Source organism: Eptatretus burgeri, chromosome 18, assembly GCF_056783735.1.
Source record: "Eptatretus burgeri isolate ZD-2024b chromosome 18, Ebu_testis_v1, whole genome shotgun sequence".
Taxonomy (NCBI): domain Eukaryota; kingdom Metazoa; phylum Chordata; class Myxini; order Myxiniformes; family Myxinidae; genus Eptatretus; species Eptatretus burgeri.
The window spans coordinates 19,947,904-19,975,160 of NC_140978.1; the positions used below are offsets into that span (position 1 = coordinate 19,947,904).

General features: G+C 42.8%; 1 long non-coding RNA gene across 1 annotated transcript in view; it reads left to right on the top strand.

Annotated features, from left to right (window-relative positions):
- The window catches only part of LOC147008695 (uncharacterized), a 68,244-nt gene that overhangs the window by 18,213 nt on the left and 22,774 nt on the right, over window positions 1-27,257 (top strand). Inside the window, exons 3-5 of the long non-coding RNA XR_015053334.1 lie at window positions 20,240-20,336; window positions 20,428-20,493; window positions 24,174-24,261. This is a non-coding gene — a long non-coding RNA (uncharacterized LOC147008695). The remainder of the gene's footprint in view (window positions 1-20,239; window positions 20,337-20,427; window positions 20,494-24,173; window positions 24,262-27,257) is intronic.

Here is a 27,257-nt window from a genome sequence, read left to right on the forward strand (position 1 = left end):
CATAATGTCCTCAAGCAGCACACGAGCGTCGAAATACCCTTTGGAGGAAGCAAGCCTCGTCTAATTTTAAATGCGTTGACCACCGCGGAGGTGACGTCCCCCAGCTGTTCGCTAACTTGTCGCCGGTCTGCAAACCGATAGCGATCAAATCGCGGCGATATACCACTGCTGACATGAATTTCATCACTTCGGAAACCAAGCGATTACTGGAGGAGGGAATTATAGAACCGAGCGATTCGCCATGGCGCGCACAGGTGTTAGTAACCAGCAGTCAGAACCATAAGAAACGGATGGTTGTCGATTATTCCCAAACGGTCAATCACTTCACCCAACTCGACGCCTACCCCCTGCCGCGCATAGATGAGATGGTCGAACGCGTGGCCAATTATAAGGTATTCAGTACCATCGACTTGCGAAGCGCCTATCATCAAATTCCCATCCGAGAGGAAGACAAACCGTACACTGCATTCCAGGCAGGGCGGCGCCTCTACCAGTTCAGAAGGATACCATTCGGTGTCACGAATGGAGTAGCTTGCTTCCAACGGGTTATGGACGACATCATCTCAGATGAAAACCTCGAAGACACTTTTGTTTACGTGGATAATGTCACAGTGTGCGGTAGGGATCAGAGGGAACATGATAGGAATCTGGACAGATTCTTGAGCATTGCTGGAAAATATAATCTGACTCTCAACTACGAGAAATGCGTATTCTCGGCAAGGTCAATTGACCTTCTCAGCTACACAATAGCCGACGGCACAATTAAGCCTGATCCTGAGCGATTGCGCCCGCTCCGTGAGCTTCCACCACCTCAGGACTTGCAAACAATGCGCCGGGTGATCGGGATGTTCGCTTACTATGCAAGATGGATTTCGCAATACTCCGAGAAAATACATCCCCTAGTGCATTGCAAAAACTTTCCACCAGATGCCGCTGTCGTAAAAGCTTTCCACAATCTCAAGGATGATATCAGTAAGTCCGTGGTTTTATCGATCGACAGCTCGGTGCCCTTCGTGGTGGAGACCGACGCTTCAAATCACGCCATAGCTGCTACACTTAATCAGTCTGGGCGGCCGGTCGCTTTCTTCTCGAGAACTCTCTCTAGAAGCGAGCAGAGACACTCGGCAATAGAGAAGGAGGCGTACGCCATCGTCGAAGCGCTGCGTAAATGGAGACATTATTTACTGGGAAACCACTTCACGCTCGTTACGGACCAACGATCCGTGGCTTTCATGTTTGATGGGAAAAATAACGGGAAAATTAAGAATGAAAAAATTATGAGATGGCGGATAGACCTAGCTTGCTACAGGTACGACATTGTTTACCGGCCCGGGAAAGAAAACCCTGCTGCAGATACCTTCTCCCGGGTCTACAGTTCGGCAACAATCAGTCAGGCTTTGCAAGACCTCCATGTGTCTCTGTGCCACCCAGGGGTAACCAGGATGGCACATTTCGTACGCAGACAAAATCTTCCCTATTCTGTTGAAGATATTAAACAAATGAATGCTTCATGCCCTGTTTGTGCTGAACTAAAACCCAGATTCTATGGCGCGGCTTCTGGCAGACTGATCAAGGCTACTTCCCCCTTCGAGAGACTAAACATCGACTTCAAAGGGCCCCTACCGACCGAAACAGACAACAGATACATATTCACCGTTGTTGATGAATATTCAAGGTTCCCTTTCGCGTTTCCGTGCTCGGATATGACCTTGGGCACTGTCGTAAAGTGTCTCTCTGACCTCTTCGCTATGTTTGGGAGACCTTCGTACATACATTCAGACAGAGGGCCGTGTTTCATGTCGGCCGGGCTAAAACAATTCCTATTAGAGCACGGCATAGCAACTAGTCGAACGACGGGTTACAACCCACAGGGAAACGGGCAGGTGGAACGGTATAATGGAGTAATTTGGAAAGCCGTAACTCTGGCGCTGAAATCGAGAGGACTGGGCCCCGAGCGATGGGAGGTTACTCTTCCTGACGCTCTGAATTCCATACGCTCTTTGCTCTGCACGTCCACAAATGCCACTCCTCACGAACGTATGTTTACTCACCAACGACGTTATGTTGACGGTCAAACGGTGCCCAACTGGCTGACCCACCCCGGTACAGTGTTCATGAAACGCCCGGTACGACAAAGCAAGTATGAACCCCTGGTGGAGGGGGTCGAACTCATTGACACTAATCCAGAGTATGCTCATGTCAGGCTCCCGGATGGCAGGGAGACCACTGTGTCGGTTCGCCATCTGGCTCCCTCAGGTACTCCTCCCGCCGGTACACCACCTCCTGGCACTCCTCCTTCTGACATTTCCCCCCCAGGAACTCCGCCAGGCGACGGGGCTGCCGCGTTCCACCCGAGAGCGATCGAGGAGTCATGCCCGGCACAAGTCGAGGCTCACCAAGAGGATCGGGAGTCTCCCTCAAGTGAAACTGCCGTTTACTCCCGGAGAGGTCGACGAATAAGGCCCCCTCGACGACTCAATCTGTAAAGGGGATTATCGGCATTCTCGCTGCTCATGCTCCTATATGCCCATTATATCATATATCGATGCTCATTTCCATGCTCCTACAACTCAAAATAATCACTGCTTGGCATGTATGCTTCTGTAGATCTATTAGTCCGCGTTGCTTGAAATGTATACTCCTATAGTGCTAAAGCAATCATGGTGTGTAAGATGGGCCCCTAGTTACATTTTAAAGGTGGGGAGAATGTGGTGAATTAACGTGAATCGAGGGACATGACGCGGGATCACATGTTGTGCGTCTCGCGTATAAGGGGATGTCTCTGCGGCACGAGTGATTGTCCCCGGGGCATTGCTATTGACATCGGCTGTCCACTTGATGCTCGTTAACTGAAGGTGCTCATTGACTGGTGAGAATGGAGATTATATCGAACTCCGTGCTTACGCGGATTTAGTCTGCAATGGTTAACTGCACATGTATACGTTACTGCTTATGTACTCCTAGCTGAACCTGTATTTCCTGGTGTGCCCACAGAAGCGGCTCCAATCAAATGGAATAAAGCCTAAACTCTGAAGGTTCATCTCTCGCTCTCATTTCAATATTTGACAGAGATATTGACATTTTCCCGATCTTTGTGAGATTCGTCTATTTTTGATTGGTTGCCATGGAAACAGCTTAATAAGGCATAGTGCAAATGAGTTATTTTTCTAGGAACATCGTTTTTCTGATACTTGGGATATATATGAACACTGTGGTATCATTGAAAAATTGTCGCGGGGGGGGGGGGGTGCAAGGTAGGTCCCACTGGCCCCTGGCCTATAACCATTCCTAATTCAACCATGTTACTTGCTAATTTTGTTGTTTCCTCCCATCCTCCCTCTCCTTCTTTTCTGTTTGTTCATTCCCTTGATGTTTGTCCCACTGTCAGGTATAACTTGCTCTTCCATGATATTCGCTCCTGTAAAGAAAAAGCAATGATAGAGAGGGGAAAAGGGGGGGGGGAGCGAAGGGGGTGTGCAAAAAAGGAAATCTTTTTCTGGAAGAAGAAAGTACGATCCACTATTTTTAAATTGTTCACCTGCAATACCATTTAATAAATGTGAAAGAGTCAATGAATCATATAATAGTAAATCTTCTGGTTCAGGGTTGCTCCACATGAAAGTCAGATCCACATCTGTTCATTCCACCTGAATCAAAGTTTAGTTTTCATAAAGCGGTTTCTTATATTTTCGTCTCTGTGTGTTGTTTGTACTTTCATTGAAAATTTTCCATGATAAATCTTACCTTGTTGTCGAAATTGTTGTATTCAATTTTTTGTGCAGCCTAGGCGTACTTGGATAGCCTGGAGCTAATCGTCTCGCTTTTGAGGTTGTTTTGATGTCCTGTTTCTCTTTTATTTTTATTTCCAAAATCTTTTTCCTTTCTGCCTTTTCAACACTATCCTCTCTTTTTCCTCTATCATTTTCTCAATACCTTCATTGAATAAAACACTTCTTCATTCCTCCTTTAAAAGCTTTTCAAAACATTAAAATGCTTCAATTCTCTTTCTTCTCCGGCATCATTACGCCACATAAATTACATTCTTCTTCACGATCTATATTCTGACTCTTCCTTTTCTTATTTACAACGAATATGTTGCACACCTGTCTCTCACCGAAGTGCTTTGTCTGTCACCCATCCTCTGTCTCCTACAGCACAACCTTTATCCATGCCTTCAACACCAACTCCTTCCACCCATCTCATGATCTTTATCTCGGAATGTTAAATATGGGAATCTTGAAGTCCAGTTTGCAGAGGTTGTCTGCGCATGACAATCAAATCACCTTCATGTTCTTTAATAGTGTAAAACCCCTCGTGTCAATACTCTCTCCCACATCTCCAACAAGCCTGCATCCTTCCACCCACCACCCTCTTTTACGTATCCCCCCTCTTCAGCATCCACCCTCACCCCACCCTCACCCCACCCTCTCTAAGTCTCCCCTTCACCCCCCCCACTTCAAGTTCCAACCTCACACCAGCCTCACCAAGCTTCCCCCAATCGCACTCCCACAAAGCTTCCCCCAAAATGCTTCCCCCTCTTGGCTTCTCCTTCATCCTGCCCCCTCTCGACTTTCTCCTTCATCCTGCCCCCTCTCAGATTCCCCCTCTTCCCACCCCTCTCAGCTTCCCCTTCATCCCACCCCTCCCACGTTCTCCCTTATATTGCCCCCTTCCATCTCCCCTGTTCTGCCCCGACATCTCTCCCCCCCCATCCCATCATTCTCAACCTCCTCCCCCTGTCCCTCACCGTCCAAACCTTACAATGCTTCCTGCCCTGTCCTTCACTGTGAGGACCTCAAACATTCAAGGCCTCCGCACCAACCTGACAGATCTCTCAATCCAGGTTGATAGTGACAGCTCAGACATCATCTGTTTGACAGAGTTGTTCCTCCCACAGGATGTCTCTTACTCCTTATTGTCTCTCACTGGTATTTGTCTCCTCCGATTTGATATACCTGAACCCTGCCATGGGGCTGGAGTTGCTCTTTACATCAACAACTCAACTTCTCACTGTCCTTGTACTGATCTTACACCTCTCAACACCCAGGAGTACCTTTTGCTGGGACTTCCCCTCCATCCCCACCGCTTGTTTCTCAGTGTGTTGCACCATCCCCCAAAGGCCTTAAATATCATTGGAATCTCCCACGATGAAACTTAATTCATTGGCATATCACGTATCAATCTCCCATTGCAGACAGGTTGGTGGTCTCAGTCTCTAACGCCTCCTTTCTGTTCTTGCACCCCCTGCTCTTTCTGTGCTTCAGCCACCACCCCTCACCCCCCCCCCCACTATCCCATGATTCGATTTCTGCAGGGCGCAAACAGTTCACTATCAACCCCCTTCTGGTGAAACTCCCAAAATCCAGAATAGCTGCTCACCTCCACTCATTCATTCCTATTTTTTTTGATCACTTGTGGAATCAACTTCGACATTCTCTTCAATCTCATTCTTCCCTCCAGCTCTTTAAGACATCTGTTCACCACCATCTCAGATCATCTCCAACCCAAAATCATGATCTTTTTTACCTCCATTAATCCTACCACACCCCAAGCCCACCTCTGTCCAAATTTCCAGTGTTTCCTCTCTGAGAGTTTCCTTCTGCATCCATCTTCTCCACCCCATGTGTCCTTTCCTGCCCCCCCCCCCAATTCCTCCCCATACCCATTTGTTAAAATCTCCCTCTATCTTGGCCTTCAACTCAACTGTTGATGTTTCCTCCCTCTCTCTGCTATTCCTATGGTCTGCACACACACACACACACACACACACACACACACACACACACACACACACACACACACACACACACACACACACACACACACACACACACACACACACACACACACACACTTTTGTAATTTCTACCTTTTGAGCTCTTGTTATCAAATGTTCAAAAAAAAAAATTATGATAATATTGAGAAGACTAATTAAAACATTTCCATTTTTTTTTAGCTGTTGTTTTTGTCAAGTTTAGTTTGAGTACAAAGCAGAAGCGGATGAGATTTACATTTTGGGATGCTTTTAAGTTTACCACTAAGATTAAAAATACACATAAAATTGTATGCACCTGCAGAACACAACTTGAGTGGCAAAGTGAAACAGTACCCAACTGTGCTGATTTCGGCCCTACTGTCACAGGAGATATCACAGTATTTGCATAGTGACGTGACTGGCTGCATCCCTTTTCAAAACTGATTGATAGTTAGTCACAGCACATGAGATGAGAGTGAACAGGATTGATGAACCTATCAATAGAAAGCTAAAATGGACTTTCAGAAGTTCTTTTTTGTGAAAGCGACTGTTGATTGAGGATTTTTCAACTGCCGCAGGTCAGGCTCAGCTACCACCACCTACCTCGGCTCTTGGAGCCATATCATCTTAAGTACAGCAAGACTATCTTATATCTTTGGATGCAGTCAGTGCAGGTTCTCTCAGCACAGAAGTGAGAAGCGTAAATGTTACTGCAGATATAGGCGAAAAAAGCATGAGGCCTAATAAACCACATCTGACTGATTTTACAAAGAGAATATTTGAGAAAAACAGATGCTCCTGAAAATGACAAGAAACAGGATCAGTGGCAATCAAGCTTTTGGATAGCCATGAAAGCACTTTTTTTGAGAAACAAGGATTTGACATTGTCAAACGATGCACCGCAACTTGATCTCTCCGACATCCTCCCAAAAATCCAGTCCATACAAGTGCTGAAAAGTGTGGGGGCAAGTACACATCCCTGACGAACTCCAGTAACAACTGGAAACAAGTCAGAGATGGTACCACCACACTTCACAGCACTCTCAGTACCAGAGTAGAGTTCAGACATCAGATAGATCAGTTTCGGTGGCACCCCACGAAGACCAAGAATCCTCCAGAGGACATCCCGATTCACTGAATCGAACGCTTTACAGAGATCAACATAGGCTGCAAGCAGTCCCTGCCGAAACTCTCGTCTGCGTTCGGTGAGGACACGAAGTGCAAGGATACGGTCAATCGTTGACCTCTTTGGTGTAAAGCCTGACTGCTCTGGACGCTGGTGCTCAAGCAGATGGTGGCGAACCCTATCAAGAATTATCCGAGCAAAGACCTTGCCCGGCACTGAGCGCAGCGTCACCCCTCGGTAGTTGTTGCAGTCTTGGCGATCACCCTTCCCTTTCCAGAGAGGGACAACAAGGCCCCTCTTCCAGTCAGTTGGGATGATGCCTGTGTTCCAGGCAGAGCACAAAACTGCATGCAACGACACGAGTGCAGCATTTCCACCAGCCTTGAGAAGTTCAGCATGGATGCCACAGATCCCTGGAGCTTTGCCCCATTTCAACTGGTTCACCGCAGCCCGTGTTTCCACAAGCGATGGTGGACCACAGTTGATTCGAGGGTCAGCAACAGGGATTGTAACACCCTTGACGTCCAACTCGACAGCTGGGGGATCAGCCTGGTACAACCGCTCAAAGTAACCGGCCCAGCGGGCCTTCACTTCAGACTCCTCTGTCAAGAGCCTACCACTCTCTGCTCGAACTGCAGTGCTCCGAGGGATGGGCTTGGATGAACGTAATGCGCGAATTCCCCTGTAAGCGGGACGAGAATCACCTGTCCACAGGTGATGCTCTACCCCCTCACAGATTCCTCGCACATAGGCCTCCTTGTCCACCCTCAGTGCACGTACACTTTTACGCCTCAGCTCCCTGAACAGCTCAGCTCTGCCATTCAGCCTGGCCCTGTGACTCTGGTCAATGGTATCCAGTGTCCCTTGAGAGACAAAATTCTTCTTTGCCCTGCGGTGAACTCCAAGGCATCCACCGGTAACATCAAGGACGGTGGTCTTGAAGGTGCTCCACAACTCTTCAGGACCCCCCAAAGCACCCAGACCCCCCAAGTGTCCACTCAGCCTGTTCGCAAACTCCTCAGCTACTCTCTCATCCCTGAGCTTGGCAACATCCAGCCTAGGCTGGGATGGTACCATTCTCCAGGATTTAAGGTGCAGCTTTAGAGTTGCTACAACAAGCCTGTGGTCAGTATTGAGGAACTGAGCACTCCAGTAGACCCTGCAGTTCTGGATCATCCTCCAACGACCGTCAATGAGGACATGGTCAATCTCCTTTGCCACACCGCCAGCGTTGGAATACCAAGTCCAGCGATGAGCTTGCGGGCGCTGAAACCATGAACCAGCCACCCTAAGTCCATGACTTCTTGCAAAGTCAAGGAACTTAGTGCTATTCTGGTTCATAGTTCCTGACCCATGGGGACCAACACACACCTCATAACCATCCCTATCAGTTCCAGTCGATGCATTGAAATCCCCCAAGGCTAGAAGTGTATCTCGTCTGGGGCACTGATCAACCACAGACTCGAGTGTGGCGTAGAATGCATCCTTCACAGTGAGATCACTCGCCTCAGTCGGAGCATAAATAGAGACCAGGGAAATGACACCTAAGGAGTGGCGAATCCTTAATCTCATAATACGCTCGTTGACTGGTGTTACCTCAATTATCATTGGGGTCAGCTTATTGGACACAGCTACAGCAACTCCTTGGGTATGGTAACCATCAGAGCGACCAGACCAATAGTAGGTGTAACCACCCACCATTATCTCGCCGCAATCCGGTCTCCGAACCTCAGAGAGGGCTGCAATCCCGATGTCCAAACGCTTGAGCTCAGATGATAACAGAGACAGGTGATCATCCTCTCTTAGGGATAGGACATTCCAGGCACCCACCCGAAGGGACCGCCTCAGGTTAACCCAAGGAGACCGCCGTCTGGTGGACGACACCTCAGCACCACTCCGACACACTCTCCCGCAATCTGACCCAGGGATGTTACCCCATGGTTTCCCTCCTATCAAAGATTGGGGGTCCCGAAGGCTTTGCCCCAATCCCGTCATCCGGTGAGCTGCCCTGCGAAGGGAAGCTGCACAGGAGGTACTCCCACGGAGTGGGTTTTCAGATTTTTTTGCGTTTTTGCGTTTTGCGGAATGAAGTGTTTTACGGTGGCCGGAGTGCAAATCCTGCCACCAACCTCCTAATAAGAAGTGACCCAACTGCAGGAGGACGTCCGCAGACACAGTTGGGCACTAGATGTGGATGGCCGTTGGCTCACAAGGAGCTCCTCCGCCCTTTGACAGGTTTTGTTTTTAATCCTGCTGGGTGTCCATATCCAAACACCCTCCTCACCAGAAAACCTGGTGGGGGAAACGGTTTAGTCGCCGACAACCCGACCATGGAACAGGTTAGTACAGGTTTACATGGTACCTGTAGCAGGTCACAGATCGAACCTGACCTGACAGATATCGGGCCCAATACGTTTTTGAAATATAATGCTATATATCGTTTTTGGCCCCATCTCTCAATGGTGAAGAAACACTTTAAATGTTGAATAACTATCGTATCCAGATCCGGATTTGGATCTTCACCAAAATCGAATCAATTTGTCGTGGTCACACATCCAACCTGTCCACAAAGTTCATCCGAATCTGTCCACAACTTTCTGAGATATCGTGCTATATATTAATTTAGTCCAATCTCTCGATGGCGAAAAATCACTTAAAAATTGTCAGATCTGGATCCAGATTCGGATCTTTACTAAAATTGAATCATTTATGTTTTTCTATTTTTGTATACAAAGTCTATGCTCATAGAATAACATGTATAATGTGATTAAACAACAAAAAACGATTTGTTTTGGAAGTCTCTTATTCCGAAAACTGAGGTAATAACACAAAGCCAGGTACTGATGGTAGGAGTGAATATGATTTTAGGTTGATGTCGCAGAGGCATAGTTTATAGATTGAAGGCAATGACCGTCAGTGGTGTTAGTATTGTACAAGAAGAGAGTGGGGTCTCATGTCAATGATTGTGTTCATTTTTGGTCACCATATTTTCGGAAGGACATAATGAAGGGATTCAGCGTAGAGCTGCCAGATTGATTTCAGGGTTATCAAGCATCAACATGTCTGTGTTCAGACAACTCTCACTTACCTGCCCTCCCTTGCTCCTATTATTTTTAATTTCCTCTTTGTAATTGTTGATCTCCTTCAGTGATGTAACTTTCCCCCTTGTCCTCCTTCTTCTATCCCCCATTCACCCTTCCCTTTGATTGGATGTGAGACTGGATCGTCTTTGTGGATAGTGTGCTTGGGGATTTGGTGATTGGATTGGGGTTGGGTGGAGGGTGTTATCGCACTGCATGAATGTGACCATTGACCGCCTCAAACTGAGATTTCCTTTAAGAGTACTGTATTGTATTCCTCGTAACAATTTACTTAATCATTGCTCTCCATTCTAATGTTCTGACAGCACGGGGTGCTGCATTGTAAAGCACATTGCCTTTTGGTTCGGAAGCTAAGCTTGCTGCATTGTGAGCAATAATGCGGACCCACAAGATCCCATAGCATCTTTCAAAGAGGAATATGCATTTTGGACAATACATACATATTTATTAATATATTCAGTAAGATTTTTACATGATACTGTATTTTGATATGCTGATTCCTTTCATAATACTGGTCATGAGCGAACCTGGATCAGCCATAGCATTAAACTATTCTTTTTGGCCAGGCAACCACCCAGAGCCAGCAGAGTTGAATGCTCAACATTTGCCAAATGTCAGCCAATTTGTTAGCAAAACGACTTTGGCTCATTTCCTGTTTGCTCCTTGAGGTGGTGTTAGCTCAAGTACGTTGGATTAACTACATTACTGAATGATGTCTCGTCTGTTGTAAGAATATGTTACTCAAAAACTTGCATGAAATGTATGAAGTAAAAATAGATGATGGATTACATATATATATATATATGTATATATATATATATATATATATATATATATATATATATATATATATATATATATGTATATATGTATATGTATGTATATATATATATGTATATATGTATATGTATATATGTATATGTATATGTATATATATATATATATATATGTATATATATATATATATATATGTATATATATATGTATATATATGTATATATATGTATATATGTATATGTATATATGTATATGTATATGTATATATATATATATATATATATATATGTATATATATATATATATATATATATATATATATATATATATATATATATATATATATATATATGTATATATATGTATATGTATATATATGTATATATATATATATATATATATATATATATATATATATATATATATATATATGTGTAAGCCTGGTGTTGGCGCAGTGGTTAGGGCAGTGGCTTGGGATCCAAACGGTCCTGAGTTCAAGCCCCGTTGTGCCACTGAATTAATACACCAGGGGGTTGACTCAGCCTGTCATCCTTCCGAGGTCGGCGAAGTGAGTACCAGTATACTGGGCCGGTGTATGCCCCGGTTAAAATAGGTGTACCATATCCCTGTGTGTCGTAAGAGGCGACCCGGGTTGTGTCAGGAAGGGCATCCGGCGTAAAACATGTGCCAAGTCACTATGCGGATCATGCGGATGATCCGCTGTGGCGACCCTTAACGGGAGCAGCCAAAAGAAGAAGATATATATATATATATATATATATATATATATATATATATATATATATATATATATATATATATATATATATCAGCCGAAAGAAGAAGATATATATATATATATATATATATATATATATATATATATATTATCCCTGTGTCGTAAGAGGCGACCAGGGTTGCATCAGGAAGGGCATCCGGCGTAAAACCTATGCCAAATCATTTTGCGGATCATAACGGATGATTCGCTGTGGCGCCCCTTACCGGGAGCAGCCGAAAGAAGAAGAAGAAGAAGAAGATATATATATATATATATATATATATATATGTATATATATATATATATATATATATATATATATATATATATATATATATATATATATATATATATATATATATATATATATATATATATATATATATATATATATATATATATATATATATATGACTGCTGGCAGGGTAGGTCAGAGGTGTCATATCTGCCTTTGAGCAGTTTTCTCGATCATACTGTAAATTAATTCTGGTACTTCGCAGGCAGAGCCGAGCCATCAGTGAGTGTGCCATTGTTTGGAGGTCACCTGAAGCCAGGTGTCCTGCATTTTAAAGATCTTGTGGTATCTTTTGAAAAGACTTGCCGGTGCACTATACTTGCTGGTGCATTATACTGGCAAAATTCAAGTTTACTCCGATGACCGCTGGGAAGAGCAATTGCAAAACGACCATTGCCTTCTTTTCTGAGGGATTGCTTCGGCAGCACCACCCTGTCGAAAAAGCATGGTCGGTGACATGGAGATGCATGAAATGAACCACAAGTAAAACCAAACATGTATGCACATAAGGAATCCCCTCAATCATTGCATGTTAACAAAGTAGAGATTAAACATTCATTGAAAGAAATTTTCGCTGTAAGATATTTTTATTCACATTTCATACATTTAATGTTATACCTGTTAATCAAGTGCAATACACATTACATTTATGCTTCATTATCAACTTATTTTGCAGTTACACTACAGTGTTTTTAATTTTTAATTGGATGTCATTTATTACCTTTGCACTATGGAGGTGGAAAAATTCTGAAAAACGTGGAGAAGACAGTACCATAATAGATAGAAAGGAGGACAAGAGAGTGGAGGAGGAATGTGTAGAGAAGGGAAAGAAGTTATGGAGATAGCAGTAAGGCGGTGGTAGGGAAATGAGCACGTTCAGCATTGTGGGATGGTGATGGTGGAGTCCCATATGCCCTATAGAACATGGAGGGCTCATGATAAGTTGTGAACGTTTCTAAGGTTAGTATCCTGATAAAGTCGGCATTATGTCACAGGAGTGGCTAAATTTCCACTTGGCGGCCATAAGAATGGATCTCATTGAGGGCAATGCAATGAGGTTTTACCCACACCACCATCGAGCCACTCACAAAAAAGGGGCATAGGGGAATCGAAAATTGCATACCTAATGGCGAACATGCGTGAGCTACTGTGCATGCCCCCAAAGTAGATGGCACTGGTAGCTCTCTCAAAGTCGAGCGTTCAAAATGGCACTCAAGGAAACCAATAATTTGAAGCCATGATTACAAATTGCAAATTATCATCAGAACACATGCTGGGTGCAATTTTGCTTTCTTGTCTCAGAATAAAGCAGTCACAACAATGATTGAGAACTATCAAAATCCAGAATGGTGCTCGCGCATACCCCCTATTTATTGGGAGATAGTTCCTTGTTAAATCCATTTTAAAACAGTCAATTCAAACAAATTTTGACAAAGGGGCATTTGACAGTCGATGTCACAGACACAAACAATTTTTTGACAACCTGTTGCCTTCTGAAATTCATTCATTCCTACTATATTTGTGGGAAGTTTAAATTTCCGATAATCATTTCCCTTCCCTCCACCAACAAATTCTCTTCTTTTCCAACCACCTCATCCCTATTCCCACCCTTTATCTCCTTCATCCCTCCTCCCTTTCTGTCCAATATTCCCATTGTCTCTTCTTTATAAATAATACGACTAAAAGTACCTGTCACTTTGCTGATGGATTTAATGAAAAGCTAACATGTTGTACTTCACAAACATTTTGCTCTATTCACACTATCAATTGCCCAAGGTCATCTGCAATCTTCTTGGAAGTCAGCAAACATCACCTTCATCAACCATCCTTGCTGCTTATATGTGGCATGAGCAAAGACTACTTCCGCTTTGCTGCAAAGCTCCATGTTGGTTGCTTTGATTTGAACCTGCACCTAAAATTTAGAAAATTTAGAATTATTGTCATTTATCTTTCGACATCACCATAATGCATATTATCAAGTTGTTTTAACTTGATTTACATAAGGAGATGATTTGGAACACCGGCTACCACCGTGTGGCACTATAAGATACACATTTACATGTAGAGAATTGGGGTCTTCTCCCTTCCTTGAACCCCCTCCTCAGATATGCTACCCAGACAGAAACCATATTGGAGGTACCCTTATAGGCAACATGCAAAATTTGGTTGGATTTGATTCAGTAGTTTCTTTTAGTTTTTAAAGCACATATAAACTAGAGAGGTCATAGAACATGATAGCCTGTGCAGTGTTGCTTCAATTCTGCTAAAATAATGATTTTAATGATCGTTAAAAAAATTCTGGAGGTTTTTTACTTTTGAAGTAGTCCAGAAGGAGTCCTAAATACCACCCTTATACACCAATCCATTGAATCTTTATTTAAATTGAAGTACTGCAAAACTGGAGGTTTTTGGAAGTTGTATCATGAGAGGCAGTTTGTGTTCTACAGTCTGTAGTGTCTGGAGTGCCACCATTTTCTAGTGTCTCTTACATCAGCTTATCTAACACATTACATGAGTTTTCTGTGCCTGTTGTTTGTGTCCTTGATGATTTCCTTAAAAGTCAGTAAGTTTCCTATTTGGAATGATTTTCAATTTTGTTTGACTGCCATGCAGGCAGACAGAGTAAAATAATTATCTCTCTCCTCTCTGCGCATATCCGATCAGGACGAATTCTGAGCTAAGCTATGGTAAAATGAAAGACTTGTCTTTCTATTCATGTTCCGATTCATGTTAATAATATAACATTCAATTAAAATAAGTTGTCCTCGATCATAAACTGACGACCATAAACGAATCAGACAAACAGAAGGATGGATCCGATGGATGGACATGAATCAATTGCTTCACCCCACATTTCATTTTGTGTGCACAGGGTGACAAACAAACAAATAAGAAAGATGTCGTGCAGAGCATGACACTTGTGAAATCCCGAAAACAAATTTGACCTTAAAAATAATTGGTGGTTGAATTGAATGATCAAATATGCAAATCCTGTTCAAATGTCAAATCGGATAAAAATTGACGATTTTAGAAATTCGGCCTAAAAAATGACCTTTTGACCTCTAGATAATTGGTGGTTGATTAAATGACTGAACATGCAAATCATCTTGAAATTTCAAGTCAGTTGGATTAAATGGACGATTTTAGAAATGCAGCCTAGATGTTGGCCTTTTGACCTCAAAAGTAATGCTGGTTGAATTCAGTGACCTGATATGCAAATCCTGCTCAAATTTCAAGTCAGTCAGATGAATATTGAGGATTTTAGAAATTTCAGCTTACTTGTTGACCTTTGGCCTATGTTGACCTTTTGGTCTATGTTGACCTCAAAAATAATTGGTGGTTGAATTCAGTGATGTGATCTGCAAATCCTCTTAAAATTTCAAGTCAATCGGTTGGAAATTGAAGATTTTAGAAATCCGACCTAAGTTGGTGACCTTTGGCCTTTGTTGACCTTTGGGCCTCTATTGACTTCAAAAGTAATTATTGGTTGAATCCAATGACAAAATATGAATATCCTCTTCAAATTTCATGTAAATTGGATGAAAATTGACAATGTTATATATTTTGCCTTTGTTGACCTTTTGGCCCATGTTGACCTCAGAAGTAGTTTGTGGTTGAATTCAGTGACCTGATATGCAAATCATGTTCAAGTTTCAAGTCAATCAGGTGAAAATTCATTATTTTAGAAATTTGACAAAGTTGTTGACCTTTGGCCTATGTTGGCCTTTTGACCTTTTGACCTCAAAATCAATAGCTTTCTTGATGATGACCAACTCCACCATTCCATGAAGTTTTGTGAAGATTGGTTTCAAATTGTGACCTCGAGGCAATTGATATACAGACAAAAACAAGAAAGATGTGCATCGCACAATACTTGCGAAATCCATAAAACAAGTTTGACCTTAAAAATAATTGGTGGTTGAATTTAATGACCAAGTATGCAAACCCCCTAAATGTAAAGCCAATCGGATGAAAATTAACAATCTTGGAAATAGGGCCGATGTTGACCTCAAAAATACTTGTTCATGGAATTCAGTGACGTGATTTGCAAATCCTCTTCAAATTTCAAGTCAATGGAATGAAAATTGAGGATTTTAGAAATTTCATTACATTGTTGACCTGTGGCCGATGTTGACATTTTCAACTTTAGACCTCGAGTATAGTTGGTTGAGGATTTTTTGAGGATTTTTCAGATGAAAATTGATGATTTTAGAAGTTTGACCCGAAGATGACATCTGACCTCAAAATCAATATGTTTCCCAATTGTGACTACTTCTGCAACTATGTAAAGTTTCATCATGATCAGTTTAGAATTATGACCTGTTGGTGATTGACAGCCAAACAGACAAACAAAACAAGCCGGTAGGCGACATGGCTGCTCGCTCTAGATGGAAAGCTGGCCGACGCGACTAGCCGATATTCATGTACATGCTATCAATCAATTTAGCACAATAAATATGATTACACTGAACAACAAATTTCAAAAATTTTTTTTTTACTGGAGATGTGTAAAGTGATTAAGACTAATTTGGGTACGCTGATTTCAAAAATCATAACCGTTTTGCTGTATCACGTCAGGATTTTCAGTAACAGAAATATTCCCATTGCCTAGAAGTCAGGATTTCAATGAAATTTACATATGTCTTTAACATGTCTATTTCGTACAATTGTTGTTAACTTGTGTTATATTTCTTTCTTTCAGATAAAGATGAGTAGGCGTTCCTGTACCAATCATCCTGACAACTTCTGTTATGTCTGTGGTCGGTATACCAAAAAAGATCAACAGCGAAGTATATCTACAGCAGTGAAAATGAAGGCCGCCTACTTTCACTACTTCGGGTGTAAGGTGGGGGACCAAGAACAGAGCTGGGCACCACACATCTGCTGCACAAGCTGTCACACAACCTTGACTCAGTGGTTGGTGGGCAAGCGCGCGAGCATGCCATTTGCGGTGCCCATGATATGGCGTGAGCCACAGAATCATCATGATGATTGTTATTTCTGCTGCACAAGCATCGCCGGCTTCAACAAGAAGAATAAAGGTCACATCAAGTACGCTGACTGCGTCTCTGCTCGTAAACCTGTGCCTCATGATGACGAGAACCCCGTTCCAACACCTCCAGCTGATCAGAACATAGCTGTAAGCAGTGGTGAAGAGGATGGTGATGATGAACCTTTTGAACCCGACACTCAAGAATCACACCTTCTGAACCAGGGAGACTTAAATGATCTTGTAAGAGATCTCTCGCTGTCAAAGGCGAAGGCAGAGCTGCTTGGATCAAGGCTGCAGCAGTGGAATCTACTTGAACCTAACACCAAGATATCCTTGTTCAGAGCACGTCACAGAGACATGGCTGAGTTCTTTGAGATGGAAGACACGATGACATTCGGCAGTGACATCAACGGTCTGTTGAAAGAACTTAGGTGTGATCACGATCCTGCAGACTGGCGCCTCTTCATCGACTCGGGGAAGAACAGCTTGAAGGCTGTTTTGCTCCACAATGGCAACGAGAAACCATCAGTCCCACTGGCTCACGCGTTCGGCATGACAGAGACCTATGAGACTATGCGGCAGCTGCTTGATTCCATCAAGTACAATGACTTCAACTGGCACATCTGCGGAGACTTGAAAGTGGTGGCGCTGTTGTTAGGGCTGCAGTCAGGCTACACGAAATACATGTGCTTCCTTTGTCTCTGGGATAGCAGAGACGACAAGAATCACTGGACGAAGAAAGATTGGGAAGAGGCAAAAGAGCATGTACCTGGTCGACACAACGTGAAGCATGTCGCCCTTGTCGACCCAGCCAAGGTTTTCCTTCCACCACTCCACATAAAGCTCGGCTTGATGAAAAGTTTTGTACGGGCAATGGATCTGAATGGGCGTGGGTTTTTATACCTCAAGGAAAAGTTTGGCAACACCTTGTCGGAGGCCAAGATCAAGGCTGGTGTCTTTGTTGGACCGCAAATCCGACAGATTATGAAGGACGAAACTTTTCCGACAACTCTAAACCCCAAAGAGCTGGCAGCGTGGAGGAGCTTCAAAGCTGTGACGGACAACTTCTTGGGGAACGAGCGCGCGGACAACTATGAAGAAATAGTGCAGCAGCTGCTGGAGTCCTTCAGGAAACTTGGCTCCAGGATGTCCCTGAAAATCCATTTCCTACACCAGCACCTGAACTTCTTCCCTGACAACTTGGGAGCAGTCTCGGACGAGCACGGCGAGCGATTCCACCAAGAGATTTCACTCATGGAGACGCGTTACCAAGGGCGGCACAACCCGAACATGATGGGCGATTTCTGCTGGTTCCTGCATCGTGAAACTGACACAGGGCAGCACAAACGCAAAGCCAAATGCCTAAAGCATTTTTAATTACATTCTCGTGGAGTTTTTCTGTAATTTCTATAATTTTGAAGCATTCATGATGAAATAAATGAATAAATGAATTTTTGTAAATTTCATTGAAATCCTGACTTCTAGGCAATGGGAATATTTCTGTTACTGAAAATCCTGACGTGATACAGCAAAACGGTTATGATCTTTGAAATCAGCGTACCCAAATTAGTCTAAATCACTTTACACATCTCCAGTAAAAAAATTTTGTTGTTCAGTGTTATCACAGCCCTCTTAGTTTGCGCCCAGAAACCCACCTTGTGAAATTTCAGGCATGTTTCCATAGAGACTCTAACAAATGGCAGCCCTAGTAATTCCATTTATCTATTCGCTAAAGATTTTATTTTTTTAGATGATGCTGTAAGACATTCTCCTTGGGCACAAAAAAACAGGTCCCTCGGAGGTTCAGTTTCGGAGGTATTGATTTTTTTGTACAGTCCACAATAAGTGTACGATGTACGATAAAGTATTTTAGCTGTTGCTAAGCAATGGAAGTGTGCATAGCAACCATTCATTTTTGTGTACATGCTAGCCACATTGTACACATTTCACCCAAGTTTCATCAAAATCAGACTCTTTCTCTTAGAGATATTCGCAATTAACCGTTTCTGAAATGTTCGACATGTACTCGCCCAAAACCTATCTCCTCCTACAAATATTTTTTGTTAGGGCTGCAAATTGGCATGAAGGGAGCTAGATGGATTGCGCAAAGAACTCTAAGCTTCAATTTTTCGATTTATTACTTACGAAATCTAAAGATTTCGTTAGTATATTGATGACTTCCGTCCTCTGTTTGTGTGTGTGTTTGTAGGCATGATAACTCGAGAATAGAAGAAGCTACCAATGTCAAATTACACCACGTGATTCAGGAGGGTGATAGCTAGCGCTGATTAGATTTTGGTCAAAATCGGTCAAAGGTCAAGGTCACAGTGAGGTCAAACATTCGATTTTTGATGGTTTGGTACAGAATTATCGTAGAAGCTTCTGGTTTGTGTGGCTACCTTCTCTAGAGACAGCTTTTATTAAACAAGGTCAGAGGTCAAGTTGACAATTTCGTAAGTACCAGTCTATGACTGCTTGTTTTTTTTATTTTTTTTCGATTTTTTGACCACTTTAAAGGGCCGTTGCTATGCCGTTGCTAGGGCCCGGGATCCCATATTCGAAAGCACACGATTCCCAGAAATATTGGTCCTACCTACCAAATTTGATTGGAATTGGTTGAGTGGTTTAGCTCCTAGGCTTGACCAAAGTTTAGTGGACAGACAGACAGAGGGAAATGTCCAGAATAAGGGTGATCTAAGAGCAGCCAACAGACAGAACAAGTAAAAAAGAAAAAATGTCATAGCCCCCTTTGTTTTCGTAATTTTGTTGTACGGAGTTAGAGGCTTATCCATATTTATGTACAACTGAAATGGCTGCCAGTCTACCAGTTGGCTGTCTTTGATCAGATCGCAAAATAAAGTGAGATTCACATATATGCCATTATGTACTGTGCTTGTGCCAAGATTGAACAAAATTGGACCTGCATGTCTGAGAAATGGTTGGGGACACATTTAAGTAACAAAATGGCCACCAGTCGGCTATCTTGAATCTGATCTAAAAAATAAATGACGTGAATATGTATGCCAACATTCATTATCTGTGTGCCAAGTTTGAACAACAACGGTAAATGCATGTCCGAGAAATTGTTGAGGACGTGTTCACCATCGGGGTTTTTTTTTTTTTTTTACAACTAAAATGGCTGCCAGTCAGTCATCTTGGATCTGATCTCAAAAGGAAATGACGTTCATATGTAAGCCATCATTCCTTATCTGTTTGCCAAGTTTGAACAAGATCGGTGAATGCATGTCCGAGAAATGGTTGAGGACGTGTTCGACACCGGGGTTTTTTTTGCATCTAAAATGGCCACCATTCGGCCATCTTTTATCGCATTGTGAAACAAAATGATTAGCATATGTATTCCATTATGTGTTGTCTTTCTGCAAAGTACGAATAAAATCTGTCTCTTTGTGCCAGCACGCATGGACACGAAAATCGAGACCAAATCCACAAGCCCCCGTTTCAGACTAAGTCCAACGGGGGCTAATAACATTGTCGACCGACCACTATACGGGTACGTGCTTGCAAATCTTCGATTTTCACAAATAACAAACATGAATCTATACTATGAGAGAGATGTGTCTGCATGTCACCATTTTTTTCAGAGATGGCCAAATCTATCTTTGTCAAACTTTCAGAGGTTCATCAGTGAGTGCTGAGGAGTGTTTAAGGTAAAAACAATTTTTTTGAAAGTTTTGAAAAAAAAAAGTTGCAATTTTTATAATCACTCTATTGTGCGAATCCTTTGTAGTTCCGTGAAAGGTAATATTAAATGATCTTCGGCCCCATTCCTTAGTGGGTGTAGGGAAGTGTTTCGGCCCCCACAAAAAAAACACAAAACTTTGTGACACAAAACAAAAAACACAAAACTTGATTTCTTCAAAATGCCAACAGGATTAGAACAGGACCAGGAAACACCAGGAACCCCTGCTCGTATTAGATATAGTATGAGTTCCCTTCAAAGGAACTTCAACACAGGAGGAGGCCATTTGGCCTTGGCCCATCAAAGCTTGTGCTATTATGACCAACCTATGGTTATTTGTCAGTGCTCTATCTTTATAATTCTGAACGTCAAGCAAGGGAGCATCAACAAAGCATTATTTTAAAGCCTTTGGTGTGATTCGGCAGTGGTTCAAACCGATGACCTCCCAGATTCAGACCAGACACTCTACCCCATTGGCTCTTAACCTGGGGGGGGGGCGTCCCCCTGGAGAGGCGTGAGTAATTTCCAGAGGGGGTGTGATCCCTGAGAAAAAAGTAGGAATTTCTCTAATTATTTTTGGAATTCTCTTTACAAGTGTTTGCATAATATCGTGATGAACATAAAAAAACCAAAAGTATCGCCTTAAATAATTTTCGTTTTTAATTCGCAACATGACCTACCATTTTCTGTATTAAAATTTATTTTAAAATTTAACATCTATTTAAATTTTATATTAAAATCTATATTTTATTTCAATTTTAATATTGAATTTTTTTCACAGATTTGCAGTACCCATTTCAAACTAAATCATTCACACTGAGTGCAAAATAGTGGAAGTATCTTGACGAATATATTCGATTTGGATTTGTGTCCCTCCAAAAGAGTGACACAGAGGTACCCCAGTGCGTAATATTCTACAAGACTCTGAGCAATGATGGCATGCGGCCCTCATGCCTGTAACGTCACTTGAAGCCAATGCATCCTGCTCTAGCTGCCAAACCCAAGGCATTCTTTGAAACAAAAAGGCAGTCCTTGAAGCAAGCCAAGATGGACAGCAGCATTTCAGCAACAGACTTCAAAGGTTGTTGAGGCTTCCAATGAGATCGCCATGTTGATTGCAAAGTGCAAAAAGAGCCACAACATCGGAGAGACTCTCATCAAACCAAGTGTACTGCGTGTAGCAGAGCTCGTGCTGGGGAAGGATAGTGCAAACAAGCTTTCCCAAATCTCTCTATCAAATCCTACCGTCAAGGGAAGGATCAATGAAATGTCTCAAGATGTCAAAGATCAAGTTCTCGACCAAGTAAGAGCTTCTTCTGTATTTGCCATCCAGTTGGTCGAACTGACTGATGTTGCTCAGTGTTCTCAACTACTGATGTATGCTCGTTTCGTGTCAGACAATAGTGTAAAAGAGGAAATACTCTTCTGCCATCCCATGGAAAGTTATACAACAGTAACAGATATTTTTCAAGTGGTATCAAACTTCTTCCAGTAAAATCAACTTTCGTGGGACTCACTGGTCGGGGTGTGTACTGATGGAGCTCCGGCCATGCTTGGTTTGCAATCTGGTTTCATAACAAGAGTGAAAGAAAAAAGTCCATCTGCTATAGGTACGCACTGCTTCCTTTCATCATGAAGCCTTAGCATCCAGAACTCTACCTGCTGAAATGAGGGACTTCATGAACCTGGCTATCAAGGTAGTCAACTTCATCAAAGCTGGAGCCTTAAACAGTTGTCTCTTCAAACAGCTGTGTATGGATATGGATTCTAAACATCAAGCCTTGCTTTTCCATACAAACGTACGATGGCTTTCGAAGAGAAACATGCTTGAATGGCTTTATGAACGGTAACAAGAAGTGACAACATTTCTAGATTCACAGCAGAAAGCAGATCTCCATGACAAGTTCCAGTCTGAAGGATTTTTGCTATCTCTGGCTTACCTGGTGGACATCTTTGAAGCGCTGAATGCCATCAACCTCAAACTCCAAGGAAAAAAACATCAACATAGCTCGTAATCATGCACCATGACGTCATTCGAGCCTTCATGGCCAAACTCGACCTCTGGAAATATCGAATTCAGGATGGAAATACAGCCAGTTTTGCTAACTTGGATTCTGCTCTCATTCACAGTTACCTTGATTCTGAGTTAAAGAAACAAATAATTACTCATCTGACTGAATTGAAAGCAGAATTCATCAGATACTTTACGGATATGGATGAGAAGGGCGAAGCCTGGAAATTCATTAGGAACCCATTTCAATATGAAGTAGTTGATATTTCAGACGAAGTGCAAGAGGAGTTTCTTGAGTTAAAGTTCAACTCCTCGGCTGAAGAAGACTTCAAAAAGCTGAATCTAGAGATGTTCTGGGTCACGTACCTTCCTGTTTACCCTTCGATCTCACATCAAGCTCTTCGGATTCTGACAATGTTTGTATCAACGTATCTTTGTGAAGCTGCATTTTCCATGCTCGTTGCTGTCAAGACCAAGTACAGAAACAAGCTGAACGTTGGAGGGGACTTGCATTGTGCTCTCTCTGGCATTCGACCACACATTCAACATCTGGTAGCTAAGAAGCAATGTCAAGTATCTCATTGAATGTCATCTCATTAAATATGCTGTGTATATGATTGTTGCTTCTACAGAATTATTTGTCCGATAAAAAGACTAAAAACATGCATTTTTTCAGTTTTTCCTTTTAATTCAGGAGGGATTTTTAAAATCATTTGGTTGAAGATGTGAGGTGGGGGGGGGGCATGGAGGGAAGGACCAACTACTTGAGGGGGGGGGCAGGGAGGCAAGGACCAACTACTTGAGGGTGGAGGGGGTGGTGGCAAAAAGGTTAAGAACCACTGCTCTTCCCAATACACCACCGGCCAAGGCTGGTTTTTCCTCTACTTAAAAAACCCTTCATCCTTCCGCTTAATGGAATATGTAGATGTCCCATAATATAAGCAGTGTCGACACGTACAACAAAATGTTTGTCGTTGGCACGGAAATTCCTGCCATTGTGGCTTCGCCAAAAACAAAAAAAAAACAGGGGGCTTGGATTTGAGCAGAATGCTCTTTCCAGCACTAGCAAAGCATCATAATCAGAGCAACTCTTTGGAACCGGAGAATTGTTAAAACGCATCGCAGCACTTACGATGTTAACATTTCCGAAGTAGGTTCATCTTCCGTGCATGAAATTTACACTATCTGCAGAACACTGCATTTGCTGAGTGCAGCAATGTTGGACACTCAAGAAGACCAAGATTTAATCACAAAGATGTGATGGCATTAACGTGCATTCATGAACAAGCATTCATTAAGACGCATTGAAATTTAAGCAGTAATATTAACTACCTTGAGGGCTGTTTATGGAATGGTGGCCAGGTTAGGAAATACCATAATTGTCGAATTTTATTATCCTCCAATACTGCTTACATAGTGCTAAGTCACCCAAAGGGCATATATGCAGCAATAGGATTATGAATAAACATTTAAATAAGTTTCAAATGTTGAATCACTCAGTTGGTTCATAACTTCACAGTCTGCAGGGTAAGAAATTCAAACGGATGTGTTGCTGTTTGCCGTTGAATGAATTGAAGGGATTGATGGAGTTCTTCACAAATCTCAAAATCTGTCCTTCCACATGCTGTCTTTCACAGGCAAAAGATGTCCAACCAGGTGTTGTACTTAACAGACAAAAGATCTCCTTCTGTATGCTGTCCTTCACACACAAATATGTCCTTCCAGGTACCATTCTTCACAAAAGATGTCCTTCACATATCTCAATAGATGTCCTTGTAGGTACTGTAATTATCTTCCTGGTGTAGTAATTCCAAGCTGTTTCAATTTGGTATGTCTCTGTGTCACTCTTTTCTGGTGCATCTGCTTGTTTCATCAATTCTGTACTCTCTTCTATTAAGGCTGTATATTTATCATCTTGGCAATATAAGCTGTTATATGTATGTATATATATATATATATATATATATATATATATATATATATATATATATATATATATATATTGGATGGCACTCAGCGGAAGGCTAGACCGACCCATAACCACACAAGCAGCCCCCGCGGCAAAAACAATGTCTGGAACCGCCACTCCCGGACACTGAAAATAGCGAGTGCATTCAAATATGTGGTGGCACTACCCCAGGTCGACTGATAAAAGCCAACCTACCACCGTTTGGTACAAAACAATAACCAACTTGGCTGCTTGGGGAAAAATAAAATCGTTATTATAATAAAATAAAATTAGATTCCTTTTCATAATGTGTACGGCAAATCTGGCTTGAGTCGCTTTCCTATAAACTCGTTATGAAAAATATTTCTCCATGTATGACGAACTTCTGGAGAAGCAATATGATGACGTCACACATTTGAATGCATTGACGTCATCCTGCTCATGAGCTTGCCTTCTCGTTTAGTTTGTCTTGCACTATAATAATATTTTTTTGGAGTGAATTCTCCAACAAAAGTACTATTTTGGAAAGAAGAAAGCATGAGATTTATACATGCTGATGTCAAGGTGTACAGTTTGGAAGAACGGATTGACAAACATGTTTTGTCGATGACATTTTACTCTATGGTGAAAGAGTATCGGTCTTTATTTCCTCATTAAATGTAAAAGGAAACGTTTCCGCTGCTCAGAAGTGACCATGACAAAGCTGATCCTAATCCCACTTCCAATCTTGAGGGTCCCCAAGACTCAGATCAGGCCATTTCTGAGATGCGAAAGGGCTGAAATCAAATGATAACACAAGGTCTTGTGTTAGATTTAACTCAGATGAGCCCAAGACAGCCAGGATCACTGGGAAAGAGGTATTGTTTGAACAGGACACAGGGTCAAATTCACCAATGAATCGTGTGGGTTTATATACGACTTGTGACATGCAACTATATGTTTATATGTTTGTTTAGTTTGTGTTCATGTAAATTATTACCCTAGTGGGCTGGCAGGATGGCCGAGATTGATGCACACTCTCCTCTCAGCTATCTAGTCTGGGTTTGAATCCCGACGCAGCTATAAACGGGAACGCCAGTGTTTCACAGGCAGGGTGATTCATCAATGGGTGTGCCATCCATCAGATAGATGGCAAACAGGTGTCCTATGTGCAAGCATTAGTGGTGGACATTAAAGATTGCAAGGTGTCCTTCACGAAGCATAGATGAGCTATCATCGGCACTGTGGCCAAATTGCAAATTCCTGCCCTAACCAGCAGAGGGCATTGTGCCAGTCGTACAGCCATGCCCTCAGCTAATGATGCTACCCTACAGTCTTGTGTTGCATATAAAAGAAGGAGATTACTTTCGAATTTCCATGTGAGTTTTAATGTACCATACTCTTTACAGAGCATTGGTGCTGCTGAAGCAGTTTCATGGCAAGGGTTATGGGTGGTTTGACGTTGCTTTCCCAGTGTTGTTTGTCCCTTCTCTATCCATTTAAATGCTGAGCTTCAAACGAAGAAGCAACATGTACCATTTTTAATTCTTTGTCATCATTTGGCTGGGCTTCCAACTCTTCGAACTGCCAACCTCCCAGACTCAGAGCGGACACTCGAACCATTACGTTAGCAAGTTTGGTCTTCTGTGTAAGTACATTTCCACAAATCATGGGTTGCACAATTTATTTCTGTATGTTTTGGTGAATAATAATAATTGTTGGTGCACAAGGAAATGTATTTAGAGTAATTGATTGCCATACTATAATGACACTTTATATTGTTGCGGATTTGGAAGCTTACTGCACACAACAGCCAGGTCCTATAGATCAGTTATTTCGATAAGTATGCGTTTACAGTTAGAACCCCCCCCCCACCCCCCCCTTTGTCTAATGGGAATTACATGTGTGCACTACGAATTATTGCATAGTCAGGTTTATTAGCTCTTTTAACAACAACAACTACTACTACATCATCAACAACAACTACTACCAACAACCACAACAATGACACCTGCCTTCGCTTCCTTCCACCATCATCCACCGGCACCATTGCACGCTTGCGTGTCAGCACGTACGTGGGCAGAGTCCAATGTGCCAGGCGGGGTTTCGTTCGACGTTGGCGTCTTGAATTTCGCTGCAAATACGGGCATGGCGCCGCTCTCAGCCAATCAGAGGGGTGCGAGCACGTCTGCCGCCTCTAGGCCAATGGGGAGCCAATGCAACATATTGCTGCTCGACTTCCTGGTCGAGGGGTGGAGACATGAGCACCCACCTCCGACCAATTTTGGACGGCCGGGAGATCGCCCGACACGCCTGTCCAATGAGGAGGGGAAGGACATGAGACTGATACCTCCCACCTGTCAAGAAAGAGGGATAATTGTGTGGGGGCAACCCGCTGAGAGAGTCTGAGTCTTCCCGCCGTGAATCGCCTGCCTGTGAGCCGGAGGAGAATCGCTTGCCTGCCTGCCTAGCTGACTTGCTTTGCCTGCCTCATCACCTGTTTTGCCGGTGGAGCATGCCAGCGCCCGACGCTACCCTCCATACCTGGTGCTTGGAGCGGCAACGTGTTGCGGGTTCGAGTCCCGCCAGGCCAGATCATCGAGAACTGCATGAAGCGGGAAGGTCCAAGCCAGATTCTTACCTCCAGCTCACCTTCCCTCTGAGCTGGAGGAATTAATAAAGGCCGCAGCCACCATTTTTTGGGGGAGGGGTGTGTGTCTGTGTGTGGGCCCGTCTTTTAAGTAGAAACGTTTAATGCCGTGTATGTAAATTTCATTCCTTTTATTCGGTTAAC